Here is a 15,449-nt window from a genome sequence, read left to right as displayed (position 1 = left end):
TTTCTTACGAAAGACATATATTTATAAAAAGAATGGGACAAATATGTTATTCCTCGATTATATGCGTAACTCGATTTTACACAAAAATAACAACGCTTTATGTGCTTGTTTGAGGAAACGCGAATGAACTTATTTCACTCGACTTAATATTTTATCAAACTTGCCATTAAAATAAAATCAGCGCTCAAAATACAAGCTCAAGATATACCAAATATATAAAATAAAATTGATTTGACGATCTCGACAAAGACCACAGCTCCTTAAAATTCTAACGCTAACTAACGCTTCTGTTTCACGTATCGATCGCTGAAAAAACGTAGAGCAGGTACAAGGAAGACGTATCGCGACGCGAGACGTGGCGTGGAAAGAAAACTCACGATCCTGGCCGGAAAGCAGCAGATTTATGCGAATGTTTAATGAGAGTCTCGGTAAACGAGACTCTGGCAAACGAGATTCTGTCGGAGAGATTCCAATATCATGTATGAAGCGGAGCAAAGTACACTTGAGGGGTAGCTACTTCCTGCCGGCGTTGCACGGCGGCAGCTGCTTTTGTATATTCAATTTAGGGTAATAACCAGCGCCGCGGGTAATTTGCTGGCGTACGCAGACTTTATGATCATGTTACTGATCGTGTAAAAGAATGAAAAATTTATTTATCATTAATGGATATTTATAGCATCGACGTCCCATGGATGTATTTATACCAGATTTTCGAGAATATTTCAAATATATGGATATTCAGACATTTACCTTGAATTGTAAGTGATAGAAGCTTGGAACGATAAAATACTATTTATTACATTTATTGTATAATACTAAATTCGTATAGTGAAAACTCGTTGATCTTGAAATATTTGAAAAAATTATCTCTAAAGGTGCAACCATTTACCAAATTGAGAATAGAATTATGCAATAAAACCTATTACATACAGCTATGATGATCACGAAGAGAAACAAAATAATTGAAATTCGATTTGTTCACAATTTTAAAATATAGAATATATGTTCTATAAAAAATAAGCAAACGTTTAGATATTTTTGTACGGTAGTGTATTATATCGATAAAAATTTGTAATGTATATAAATTGTAAATTTCTAATGTACAAATTCACCGGGCTTTGGTCAAAAAACAATCGTAAATGTAATTGGAATATCGCAGAAGGGTAGAAACGTTCACATTTAATCGACGATGTGCCGTACAACGGTAGTATCCGGTTTCCACGGTACGTAAAAAGATCGACGGATAAAGGGAGTCCAATAATAAAATAATGGCACTGGCACGCGATCCATGGGGATATCAGTGGTCGCGTGCACGATCCGAGTCTGTGCCCCGTAGGAAATTATTTCTTCGTTTCACGTGCGAGCTGACTCTTTATCGAGGGATGATCTATTGCGATCGAGGTGAAATTACATCGACTACCCCACAGGTGCTATTCACCTGAGGATGATAGATTCCTCGGTGAATAAAAAAGCAAGCCTTCCATTTCTTCCTTCCCTTTTCAACGCCATGCTACCTGTTTTATTATCTATTTTTGTCAATTGATTTTCATATTGGATTAGCAATTTATAGCGATGTGAAGATCTAACAATAGCTCCTAATCTTGCGGAAATCACAGTGGATTTTATAAATCGAAAGTCTGCGATCATTTTCCAAGCTGTACCAATACTGAATCTCCCAGTATGCTTGTTATTAATTCGAAATTAGTGACATAGATGTCAATTGATTTTTGATTAAGTGACAGAGTTTTCTGATGTACCAGAATTTTTGGTTAACATATTTTCTTTTTAATTTTTCGGTGATTGGAATAGTAATGTTAATCTTTCGACTGGCAGAGTTTTACGAAAATTTGTCTGTATTAAAATTACAAAAATGAATGTCTGTAGTACTATAGTAAATGATAAGATGTATAATCTCTATGTTTCCTAACAATGTAAATTTATAATCTGTCGATTATGTGAAAAGGTAGCACGTGCTGCATCTGATTATTAATTCATCGTTCAGTTATACTCTACACTTTGAGCGAATTTAAATACTGTTAGGGTACGATTTACGAACAATTTCAATATTTGATTTCATTTTCAATATTCGATGAACAATGTAAAATTTCAGTCCTCGAGAGAATGTTATTAAAAGCTATTGAAACCATATAACGTTCTTTATTAAAAAGAAATTAAAATATTAAAAGACCGTAATATAAAGAATTAACGTGAACAAGGATACCTTTATTCATTTTTTGATATAAAAGAACGACGTGATTACATTATATTTAAACATTGTTCTTTCTACCTTAATTGTGCTTCATTTATTAAAATTTTTCCATTCCTTTCTCTACCGCATTGTTTAATATTTATTAATTTCAAATGAATGGAAATTATGCAGCAATTATTGCAAACGCTTTCATACGATGCAATGATCTCATCTTGAATGGAATATTTATAACGGGATACGGCGCTTTATTTCCAGAAACATGGTAAATTGCTTTCGCCGCTGATAGTGTCTTCGTCGAACATGTCTATTAATTACGTTAATTATCTCGTTCTGATGAATACAGGACAAAGTATGTTTCATGCCTCATTACCATAATTTACAGTACAAATAAACCGTGCAACGAAATACAAAGAAATTGTCGGATTCGTGATAAGAAATTTAAACTCTGGCAATGAGTTTGCTGCAAAAATATACCGTTTATTACATAATTAACACAAATTTGTGAAAAAAATCTACAAGTAATTTATACAGAATTCGAGAACAAAACATCAAGCTGTAGAAAATTGTTATGAATATACGTTGCATAAAACTCTTTGAAATGTTATTAGCGTTCTACTAAGACACTGTCATCATATATATTTTTCTTCGCTAAATTCTTCGTCGATTTCTCAAATCATCCAACAATTATCATACACCACACATAAAATATTTACCGAGGAAAGAACATCCCAGAGTTTGAGAACAACATATGACTGTCAAACATACGCACAAATCCCACTCGACGGCCGCGTTTGATCCTTTCTTTCGCTAAGGATCTCATCGGTCCAGCGAGTGACCAAACATCAAACAAGCTCTACAAACCGCGCGTATACCTCTAAAAAATCTGAGAAAACATTCGTCCGCCAAACAGACGAACGATGTTTAACAACCCTCTTCGGATTGTCTCGCCTGGCAGAGGAAAAGAGGCCGGTCGAGAAGCGACGAAAGGTCGATTCGAGGGGTGGTTTGCTCGGAAACGGGATACACTCGAGTATTTTTTCAACGGAGAGCCGCGAAAGAAGGACCTCCAACCTCGTGAAGAACGAGATTCCCTCGAAAGGAGTGGAACCGGTTCTAGAGGCACGTGGCAAAAGCCGAACCTCGACCGTAAGTCCCATCGAAGCAACGCAAACGAAAGTAGCTCGTACGCTGACTCGAGTTCCCTCTGTTTGAGCTTATCACACGCGTACGTCCCCATTGTTTGCACGGTTAGCAAAAAAAAAAAAAAAAAAAAAAAGAAAAAGAAATGAAAGAGAAGCCGCGAACAGGCAAATCGAGGGATGTTTTTTCTGACGACAGGTAGAGAGAGGGGAAGAGCGAAAAAAAGAGAGAGAGAGAAAGAGTGAATTCTCTCGCGGTACGCTGCTTTCGGCGTCCTCGAAACACCGATCGAGATTGTTTCTTTCTTTGCGTCTTCAACTCGAGATATTTCGCCGAACGCCAGGACAAACAGTTTCGCGAGTCAGCGAGACGCTTTCCAAACGGAATAAAGGACCAACTCCCAGTAAACACTTGTCACTTGTCCTTTGTGGTCTTTCTTTTCCTTTTTACGTGGACTGTTTTTCCTCTGTTCACTTGGTATGAAGAGGTTTCGGCAAAACCGTGCCCGATGAAGTGTTTCCGGAGGTGTGCAAATTGTTTGTAGCAAATGTAAAAGCAATGTTAAAATATATATGTAGTTTGTACGTAATAATTGATTGCATAAGTGGTGATTATTTTTGGATAGTTTATATCTTTTCTGCTATATGTAATTTTTATTTAGACGAATGGTGATCCGTTTTGAACTTCTGTGAGTTATTTTTCCTCTCGTCGATATGGAAGTTTCGATAAAATCGTGCTCGGCGGAGTGTTTTTGGCAAGAGTGCAAATTGTTTTTAGCAAATTGTATAAGAGTGGGTGATGTTTATTGAATTTGATGGATTTTGAATTTTTACAATGTATTTTTACTTGTTGGTAGGATATAAAAAAATAAATAAATGGTTATCATTTTCTGTGGCTTATATCGTTCTATTTTATATACTCGATAGGAGATACGCGTTAAGATACACAATTTAATTTCCATTTTTTCCGTTGATCAGTGGTCGAAAAACAAAAAACACATGCTTTTCCATCAGTTGCTGTCAGTACGCTAAAAGAATAGGTCCCTTTGATTCATAGCGATCTGACAGGTGCATCTATCCGGAACTTTATTAAAAACACTGGGTCATCATCGCTATCATCGATTCGCGTACATCAGTCCCCGCGGGTCGATCGAACGCATCTAGTGTACCTTTCGAAACGAATTCGTCCTGGGACGACCTAAATGCGGCCAACAAAAAGATAGAAAAGATAGATAAACTACATATAAATAAAAAAGAGGAATTGGGAATTTAAAAAAAAAAGAGGAAAAAGTGTTAAACAAACAGGTGATTCTTGCGAGTTCAGGACCGGTCGAATAGAAAGGAAAGGTAAAAAACAAAAAGCAGTGACCAACGATGTTTCGATTACCGTCCATCCTCTCCAGCACGAAAACGAACCATTCAGTGCAATAACGTCCGTGTAATGGTTGTTTCAGCTTTTGTCTCTCTTCTTTTGCGAAATAACTGCACGTTGTGAAATCGGTACACAGTCGATTTATCCCCGTGCATGTAGCACCCCATGACTCCTGCCATTTTTTCTTTTCTTCAAAGTTGAAACTTCATTATTCTTTTTTCTTCTACCGCTTCCTTTCTCCATTACCCTCCCAGACGTTCCTTCTTTTTTGACGATCCCTTTTTATTCCACTCACGATCGTCCTTTTACCCGGGTTTTCTGCTTCTCTGTTGTTCATTCGTTTCTTCTTCAGCTTCTTCTGCCTGCCCCTTTTATCTCTTTGTCTTTTCTTTTCTCTATCTCCATCCGCCACTTTGACCCACTTGCTGCTCTTCTGCATTAAACTTTTCTTCTCCTGCTCTTTGAACTTTCTCACAATCGACCTCGGTGTTTGTCTTTCCGTTCGATCGACATTTCTTCGATCGCGTTCTCCAACTGTCACTTAGCTTCTTTTTGGTGGATCATATTATTTTCTACGAATTTATATTCCATACACTCGAGATTATAGACATTTTTCCCTTTAATTGTGTCAAAGAAGTAGAGAACGATCCTTTTAGAGGGATAAGTTTCACTAATCCAATGTATTCTTCGACATTTATTTTTCTTTAAATTTGTAAATGTGTCAGATGCTGAAAATTCATAGCGTGTGAGAGATATACGATGCAGATGCTCGAATTCACAGAAGTATAATTTTTTTTCTACTGTATATTTTCAATTTTGCTACTTGAGTGTTTCAAACAGACGGAGGAAAATTTTAAGAAATATTTGAAATGGTAGAAACTTATTACATTCTTCAAAATAAAATATCGCGCTTCGTTTTACAACCAATTAAAGCGTCGGCTATAAATTCGAATTAATGGTTCGCCGTCGCTTAATCTGTCTTAAGCCTGGATTATTAAACCGTCGAGTAAAGAGTTCTTTTTATCAGGATAATTATCACAACGGTAATTTACTTTCAAAAATACCTCCGCGAAAATTTCGTGAAATTCTTTGAGAGCGACACTTTTACAGAAATTTAGCAAAGCGCCACACGCTGGTGCATCTTTCTTCTTATTTCGCGTCTGGTTACCAACTTTCTCCTGTTTCAACGAGCAGACAGAAGAGTAACGCATTTCGCGTGATGAGAGTGCACTCGCGATAATTTATCCTATTGTAGGTGGAAAATTTAGAAAGGACTGAAGAGTCTGGGTCATTTGAGGCATTTTAGATAATGAGACGGTCTCTGCTAACTAGTTTACCGGAAATGAAACGTTTCTAACTCTTTCTAAATATGATGTGAAATTGTACCGATCTACTTAAACGATATTCTTGAAGACTGAACTTTTTCACAACGATATATTGTTTTTTAAAAAAAGTTTTTACAGAATTTTTCGAGCATATACGTGAGGCTGTGTTAGGCTAGCGATGTTCCTAAAATTTTTCGATTGGTCACACCATCTTTCACAAACTTCCGAAAACATGAGACTAATATCGATATGTAACACTAAAACTATCGACTAAAGCATAAAATTCGAACCGAGGAGATCAGAATGAAAAATATCTAATGCGAGTGAACCTAATTCAAAGCCTTAGTCATCAATTGTTAAAAAAAAAAAAAAAACTATTTAAGTTTCAAGAAATGTGTCGTAAAAAATCCATAAAATTTCTATGAAAAATTATAAATTGATCATTTTGACCATTTTGTTACATGTAGCGTTAAAAAAGTCACATTTTTCGTGTTATTCTTCGCAATTTATCAAAAAATTCGGAGATCCTCTGCAAGCTACGTTTCTCGACAAGCGATTTCATGTCTAAGGACATCCAAGACCTTGTGGCTACCACCACGTTTCATCGGGGCACTGACTCCATACGTCCATAACGACCCCATCGGATTTGGCCCCGTCGACGTCCACCTTAGCAATTCGTTTTCTCGAGTTCTTCTCCTCCTTCGTTCCTTCCTTCGCTTGGTTCTCGCTTTTTGGTCTGGAGCAGCGAACTTCGATGGCTTAACGACGACTCGACGGTGTGTTCAAGCGGAAAGTTCACAGAGACCTCTTAAGGGAATTTATGGATTCTTTTTTCTCGTCTGGCCGAAAGTTAATCCCGTTGAAATAGATCGCAATTGATCGTCTATGGGCTCCCGTGAATCCCGTGGCTCGTCGTCCGGGTACCATTCTAAATGATTCGATGAAATTTGGAAGAAATGAAGGTTTCTTCGTTTGAAATATACAATTTTCAAATGTACAGCAGTTTGGAGAAAATTTTACCGTTTCTGTAACTGGAACCCTTTCCCCAAATACGATATAGTTTTTATGTAAATAATATAAATAAATATCTTTGCATTTAGTTTCACTTTATCGATCATTACTTGAAAAAACTATGAAAATGTTACTCGGTCACGATACCATATACGTACTTATCGTGACGATAGAATATTCTTCGCCAGATGTGAAGACGACAACGAATATTCAATAAGATAGTAAGTCGTCAAAAGGCAATAGCAACGTACATGTTAAAGAATTAAAGCAAAAGTATTTTTAATATTATGCACCGAGTATTATTAATGTTAAATTGGATATTACTAAGTTGTGTTAACCATTACATTTTTATATGACACACGAGTATGTGTCTATAAAGATCGTCTTTCATCTGTTGAAACAGTCATTTCTAAAAAATACTACGCGATATTTCAAAACACTACGATAGAAATGCTTTAGGTATCGTCTCCGGAAATAATTTCCACCTGCTAGTCCAGCAACCTAACTCACCAGAGATTACGCATTTCCTCGTTCTCGTTACGCGAAACATGTTCAAAGCGTTCATGACCAGTCTCATAGTCAAGCGTTTTTCCTACAGGAGGCACAACACGGACGAAGGTTTAAGCAGATCGTATCGGATAAAGCATCGAGATCGCGATCGCGATTCCGGAAGCATCGTCAGATATAAAGCAGTTCTCTCGGATACTCAGGACTAGTCGGTCCCGGGAAAAGATAAATGGGTTCGTTCCCTCAAAAGTAACACGTCGACCCCGTTTTATCAGGAATTCGTTCGTTCACGTGGCAGGTTGCATTAAACCCAGCCGTGGCGCGATAACGAACAGCCGGCACTGTTATTATTCTGTAATCGTACGGCTGTGACGTTTCGAACGGATTGATTCGCGGTCGTGTATAATTACGCGAGCCTTTATCGCGCGCGAGCAAACGAAGAAACGGAGAAACAACGAAGGGATCGGCAAAGTGGGGAGGGTTAATGGAAGCGGAAAGGAAAGGGTGTGTCTCGCAGGGAAAAAGAAGGACGCGGTAACGAAGAGCCAGGCAACCCGGCAATTCTGATCTCTTTTAAAACTTTGTTAACTCACCAAGACACGCTGTACATGCCGAGACATTTTTGTTATTCCCCTGATGGAAGTTTTTAAGGCGAACAAGCTTTCTGAGAAGGTAACTTGTACATATATTGCAGATCGTTTTGACATCTTGAAAGCTATGATGAAGATAAAGGGGTACGTTGCAACTTGTACCACTTAAAGTGGATTCATCGGTTAGAGGTAGTTTAAAACGATTTTTCTCGGAAAGAAGTTTTTGTAGAATATGAAAGAATCCATCGATGAATGCGTGCAAAAGTATAGTGTATAATTTAAGCAGGACGTGTAGTTGCATTTTTCATTGCCACTGTAATGGGACACGGCCGTCATGATGATGACAAGATGCCAAGCCAAACTGAAAATATATGTACAAGTTACAAGACATTCATGGCAAACGCATATATTTAATAGAAAGTTAGTATACAGTGCGAATGACCATCTTAAAGATACTATGAATGTTAAGGATGGTTCTATTGAAACTTGTCGATGTAACAAGTACTTGACTGTTTAAATACTTTCGTGATTTTTGCAAAATATATAAATATATACTTGCATTATAAACATTTTTATGTCTGTCCTAAATCTCATCGACATAGAGTTAACGAAATTTCAAAATGCTTAGTATAACACACATAATATATTCGTAAAAGAATTCTACAAGTGTTCCGATACTTTCACGAGCCGCCGTATATAACGAACAACCTATCCATCTTTTTCGGTACCGAACAACAAAACAAGACACAGATAGAACAGAAGAGAATATGAGGAATGCAGAGGAACGGAACGAAGGGGCAACCCCGAAACATTAATCTCCTTAAAACTAAGCCAAGTATTACGCGATTAGTTGCTGCTTTAAATTCGTTCGGACGGAAGCGGCGGAAGCAGTGGATTTACGGACGGCAACCGGTTGTATCGCGGGTATTACGAAGTTATCGAATAAAATATGCATTCCGGTATCCATACTCTCTCTTGTACGAAAGTTACCTCCGAAAATTATTCGCGCGCTTGCGTTTCTGACCGTGGTTTGAACACCGCGGGCATAAATAAAGGAGAATTTGCCGAACGGCATATATCCTTGGAACGTTAATCTTCTTAAAACCACGCGGCAAGTATTATGTGATTAGTTTGCCGCCTTAAATTCGTCCCAACGTAATCTTTGTATAAGAGGATTTCCGGTTTGCTCTCGTGGTGCCGCGTATTAATCAGTTATCGAACGAAACAGATTTTTCCTGCTCGATTGTGATATCTTTAGCACATCTGCTTTTTTATCGAACGATTATATGGCTGACGAGTTTCTTGAATTTAAATACGAAGTTCATTCCTTCGAGGAGAGTGGTGTAATTTTGATATTTCTACTTAGTAATTATTGTAAGATAATACAAAACGTTATACCGCCATTGTAATTATTGTAAATATAGATAATCTTGTGAAAAAGATAGCGCAACTTATATTCTTCAATTGTTAAAAATGTGAAACGCGAAACATCGGCTTAATTGTTTTTTGTATTATTGTACAATAGAGTTAAAACGTTCGTTGATTTTTGTATTCAAAAGAATTCACAAGTGAAATGATATTTTGAACAGAATGAAGAATTTAGAAGGTCCCTTACCACATCAATTTTCTAAAATTCCAATCTTCCTCGAGCATTTTTAACAATTTGGAATTGAAATCTCTTATCATATATTGGAATTTACAAGTTTTAAGGAAGCGAAACACTTGATTTTGTAAATACTATAATATCGATTAATTGTTATATCATATTTACTTTATATGGTATAAGACGAATCAAATTTCTGAACTTTTGCTACATTTCCTTAATGAAACAAGTTACTATCGAAATTAGGAACTATGTACACATTCCACTATACCTCGATACGTCAGTAAATGTGACGCGTGTGTAAGTTTATTAATGTTTACCAAGGCGCAATTTCCTATTGGCCCAGGGCGTTTCATTAGCGTTAGATGTCTCAAGATAGTCGCGATGTCACATGAATTACCAAACTGTCTCTTGTACTGAGATGGGAATGATCACTTTTTGCTATTATCCTAATCGCTTCGCTAATATACCTTGCATTATTAAGATGAAATAGAGAATTGTTGCAGGTACTCGATCATTAAATACACGTAGCATTTTCGACGCGAGTATTGGAATTTATATTCGGTACTCGGTACGCGGAACCTATAGCAATTATCAATGATTTTCATAATTTCTGAATTTACTTTTTAGCTGAAAACAATATTTATATTTTAAATAATATTCCAGGAATATCATAATATCTTCATAATTATCTAAAAACCTCCCTAATCCTAAGTACCAATTATCAACGCAATAATCAACCTTTAATACCCACCTCTTTGCAATTACAATATAAACAGGCAACTCGACGACTATCTCCAATAATAATCAAAACAATTATATCGTTGTCGCTACCGCCGCTTTTAGAAGAACAAAAGCGCCGACAACGCGGTTCCCTCGTTTAAGCTTCGTTCATCCTGGTCTATAGCCCCACGGAGGAAGGAACAATTTAGGGGCGGAAATCATCGATTACTACGCAAGGATTAGTGGTTTGGTCCTCGGGCCAAATCTCCCCTACACGCCATCGGTATATCTTGCATGCCTCCCAATATGACCCTAAATTAGATAGATTCTGCAGGCTTAACGTTGCGAGAGAACTCGACTGATTTGTCTGCAAATACCTTTATCCCTCTCTGTTTCCCACTCTTCCTACGTTCAGTCTCTCTCTCTCCCTCTCTGTCTTTGTCTTCTCTTTACGAGCAAAAGTTATATTACCCAGGCGTTTCCTAACGTCACCACGCCGACGAATCCGCGCTAATTTCGAGCGAGCGCCTGGGGATCCTTCGAGAAGCGCATTTCCGGAATTCGTGAACCCTTTGATGTCGAGTAAAGGTGGGCAAGGAGAGGGTTCGAAGAAGAGATTCTCCTGTCGAGATAGGTTTTTGCTCGTCTACTTGATGCGTCGGGTACTTTAATGGATGATTCATTCGTTCGCTCGAGGAATCGTTGTTTTATCGAGGGTGCTAATTTCATTTCGCCGAACTGAAAGTTTATAACCACGTTAATATATTATGTAAAAGCTGTCTTCGTAGTAAATTGTAATAAATGAATTGAATTACTGTGATTAGGAATATTTCATCTAACGAGATCAAATCTGTGCATACGAATGAAAAAGCATTTCACAGTTGATTTTAATTAACTAATTCTCAGTTCATTGTCGTTCATTAATTCGTCCATTATCATCGTCTTCGATTATATTAACTTAAATATCTAACTCCATTAAATTACTCAACGGATTCCCTAGACCACAAAACAACCCCAAACACTGCAACAACTTTAACAAACTTCGTTCCCCCTAACTATAAAGTTGAACTTGATTAATTAATGTTCTTCGTTTATTAACTCCTTCGTCATTCATCCCCTTATCCTTATCACCTTAAAAATTCAATTTCTGTAAATTATACAAATTCCCATCCCAAACTAAACAACAGCCACTACAAGCGCGACAACTTTAAAAAAACATACAAGCTTCACCCTAACCATAAGGCGCAAACTTCCATAAAGTTGATCTTGCTTCGCGCAAAAACGCGCATCGTTAATTAACGTTCTTGCGTGTCGAAAGAACGAAGGCATCGGGTAATGAGTCGCAGCCGACAGAGTTCCGGTAATCCGTAATATTTACCACAGGGGTGGTTCGCTGAACTCCACGATCGCGTTGCTTTCCCGGCTTGGAAACGCCGACCACCGCTATCCAGAAGCGAAATCTGTTTGAAGGGGCTGTTTTGCAAATACTCCGTGGGAGGATAATACGTAGGGACATCAGCGGAATGATGAATGCGCGTAACAGCTGCTACAAGCTCATGTGGAACGAGGACGCGTGACATCCTGCTAAAAAGCTTCGACGCGTCGTCGAAAAAGCCACCCTCTTTTTCATACCATTCGAGGGTTAAACGAAGGCGACAAACGACCAAGTGATTAAGCCAGTTCTTCTCTGTTTTTTCTCTCTTCTCTCTCTTTTTTTTTTTTTTTTTTTTTTTAAGTCTACGCTAGAGGGGCTTTGATTTGACGATGCTTCGATGGGTAGACACGCGAGACGGGCGTGTCTCTCGGGGAAATGTGAAAAATCGATGGCCCCTTTTTAGGTTCGTGATTAAAAGAAGCAACCACTGCGTGACTGTCGAACGCGTTATCCGGTCCTCTTTGGCACGCGACACGCGACTATGCGAGATAGTAGTAGTGAGAGTAAGTGAAAGGGACGGTTGTTGCGGTAAGGTGAATCGGTAATTTTGATCGAAGATAGGAGAAAGATTCGATATTAAGTTTCCTGATGCACGGAAACTCGAAACTTGATTGTGTTTGAATGGAATTAGAGTCGTTAGAAGTAGTAGTTTTGGTAGAGAAATCTGTATTTTGATGATTCGATGTGGTTAAGTGAAAATGGAGGAAGAGTTTATCGTAGTTAGAATGTTTTAATCTTTTGGTAATGTAACACGAGAGGTAATACGAGAGGGAACACGAGAGAGACTCCAGTAAATCGTTATATTACTATAAATTTCATTGAAATATCTTCTTAAATATTGTTATGTGTAACACAGTAATTGTAACACAATATTAATAATTATTATTAATTATTATTACCTATAAACATCTTTGTGTGTGTCTGATACCAGTAATGCAATAAACTTTGAGAATAGAAAAATAATTATTATCTACATTTTTCAGTCTGATTTCTTTGCCATTTTATTATATTGTATTATATTCATTAGAGGGCAAAACGACCAAAATTTTAATAATCTTCAATTTAGATCAGATTTATATTACAAATCCTAATACTTGTGTAACAATTGCGATTATATACTTCTACTTCCGTAACATACTTGCGGTTACTGATAGGTTATATTTAACAATAATACTCTTGACATATAATGTTTCTTACTTCGCACTAACCTATATCTTACAGTATAATAACGAAACGATAAAACAATTAATTCTCACGAAAATCGAGGCACGGTTGAAATCGTCGATAGAATTCACAAGTTCCATTTCGAAATAGAATCAATAATATTTACATTCTGCGACACACTGTTTTCGTTCTCGAAGATTGTATAATACGTATAATTGATGCATGTAATCGAAATTCATATATAATACGACATATAAGTAAAATACATGAACATCACTTACATAAAGAACACCGTCGTGGATAGAGAATCTTGATTGATTGCACAGTCTTGATCTTTACACTTCATTCGCATTAAATTATAAACGAATTGCATAAAAGAATTAATACGATACGGAGCGACCACTCAAAGCGTTGTACGTCGCGAACTCTGTCGGTAGGAGCCGGTTTTCACATACACGAGTAATTTCGTATATCTTCGGCCATGTTCGACATTTTCCGAAGAAAACATCAGAAATGCGTGAATTTCGTACGTTGACACAGAATGAAATATTCAGTCTTGACAAGTGTGACTACGTAATGTGTAGTTTTATTAATTCATTTGTTTCGGAAGACGTCTATTTACACGTAAGTAATTAATTTCTTATCATATATAAACTGTACTATGTAATATTCTGCGTTTATAAATCGTTAGCTATATTATGCGTAACGTTTGCTTATATAGCTCGATATATTAATTTAAATAATTATATATGGGAATGTATAAAGAAGTTTCAAGCGTAACTTTAATGAAAATTTAACCTCAATTACATTTTAGAGTATCTTTTATTTTTAATAAGACTGATATTTGATGTAGGTTATGAACTTTAAATTTCATACATTCCTTAATAGGAGTATCAGTATGTCATAAAAGTATCATTGTGGTATATATTCTATTTAAATTACATTAATTATTCAACTCAATTAATTTCTCAACTCTTAAAAGTATTATTTTTAAGATTTCATTAATGCTGTAATGGGATATGACTGTTATATTGATTTGAGACCAATCTGGAAATATATATAAAAATTGCTTGATATTTGTTACAAACATTAGCTAACCTAACCTAACCAGACATCCGTCTGCGTTCCTATTACAATATTCTTTCTTTTCGTCAAAATCGTGACGTCAGGCACGAAACTCTAAACATACCAAAGAATCTAAAAACTGATTTACTTACTTTACTTTACTTTACTAAATACTTAAAGTAAAAGTACTTACTTTTGTCATAAAATTAATTTACTAAATTTATTTACTTTACTAAATACTTAAAGTAAAAGTACTTATTCAGATTCTTACATATGAATACAATTATTATTAATGTATTTCTAAAGAGAATTGCATAATTTTTAATATTTAACTCTGGAAATATTTAACTCTGGGCATAAAATTATGTCATAGATTATAGAATCTTTAATTTTCTCAACGTCAAGGAAACAACAAGGCATTATTGATATTTATGCAAGAGGGGAGGATTAGAAAATATTAACATAATATTAAACCTACTATTTTTATGATTTCACGTAAATGTAACAGATAAGCGAATAAATCATGTTACATTTTAACAATATCTGCCGTAATATATCAAATTAGTATAACTAACGATTTTACTACAACATTTTATATTTCAGAGGTGCGTGTAAACTGACTGTGGTTTCGCGTGTAACATTTTATGACTGACTGTAGTTTCGCGTGTAACTTATCCAAAGAGGGTTAGAACAACGCGACAGCGAGCAACGGTTAGGATATCAAAGCCCGGTTGCTGAGCTGGTCCACCGGGGAGCTCGGTAGTCCTGATACTCATGACTCAGCACACATCGCGGTCCTCTCGACTGTCGTATTTCTGTCCCAAGTTTACACACCGCGATCAAACACCGTGATTCTCCGATGGGGCCTTCTCCGACGCTCGCTGGATCCATTTCCAAGAATTGTTCGGCCACTGGCGAACGCGTAATCCTTCTCGCGACAGTTCTCTCAGCGAAGTTTCAGAAACTTGCTTGTTACTTCGAATTTCTCGCCAGCTTTGACTCCATTGAAAAATTGTATCGAGCTCTTCGCTCGATTGAATTTTTACCGTGACTGATGGTCGCTTTTTACTCTGATCTCGCGATGATTTATTGCATTTGTATATACATAGTATGGATAAAATAAACGATTGTAGCAGGCAAGTGGATGAAATAGGTTTGTTGTATTTTTGAATTTGATTTTATGTGAATTTATTGAGTACACTTGATAAGCTTGTTGATTTTTATGAAAATTGCTTTAGAAAAGAAGAGAGAAGAGATTCGTTCATAAGAAACTTTTGTGCATGATAGTGCACAAGTGTAAAATTTA

At 36.6% G+C, this 15,449-nt stretch overlaps 1 protein-coding gene and 1 long non-coding RNA gene across 2 annotated transcripts in view; one reads left to right on the top strand and one right to left on the bottom strand.

Annotated features, from left to right (window-relative positions):
* LOC132909885 (mannosyl-oligosaccharide 1,2-alpha-mannosidase IA) overlaps positions 1-15,449 on the top strand; it is a 689,092-nt gene that overhangs the window by 427,769 nt on the left and 245,874 nt on the right. The window lies entirely within an intron of this gene.
* LOC132909598 (uncharacterized) lies at positions 9,954-13,669 on the bottom strand. The gene is made up of 3 exons (XR_009658565.1): positions 13,360-13,669; positions 10,857-11,217; positions 9,954-10,791 (listed from the first exon to the last, which is right to left on the bottom strand). It is a non-coding gene; the product is annotated as an uncharacterized LOC132909598 (long non-coding RNA).

The sequence above is a fragment of the Bombus pascuorum genome, chromosome 8 (genome assembly GCF_905332965.1).
Source record: "Bombus pascuorum chromosome 8, iyBomPasc1.1, whole genome shotgun sequence".
NCBI classification, from domain to species: Eukaryota; Metazoa; Arthropoda; class Insecta; order Hymenoptera; family Apidae; genus Bombus; species Bombus pascuorum.
The sequence above is the reverse complement of the archived record's forward strand: the minus strand, read 5'-3'. Positions and strand labels throughout refer to the sequence as shown.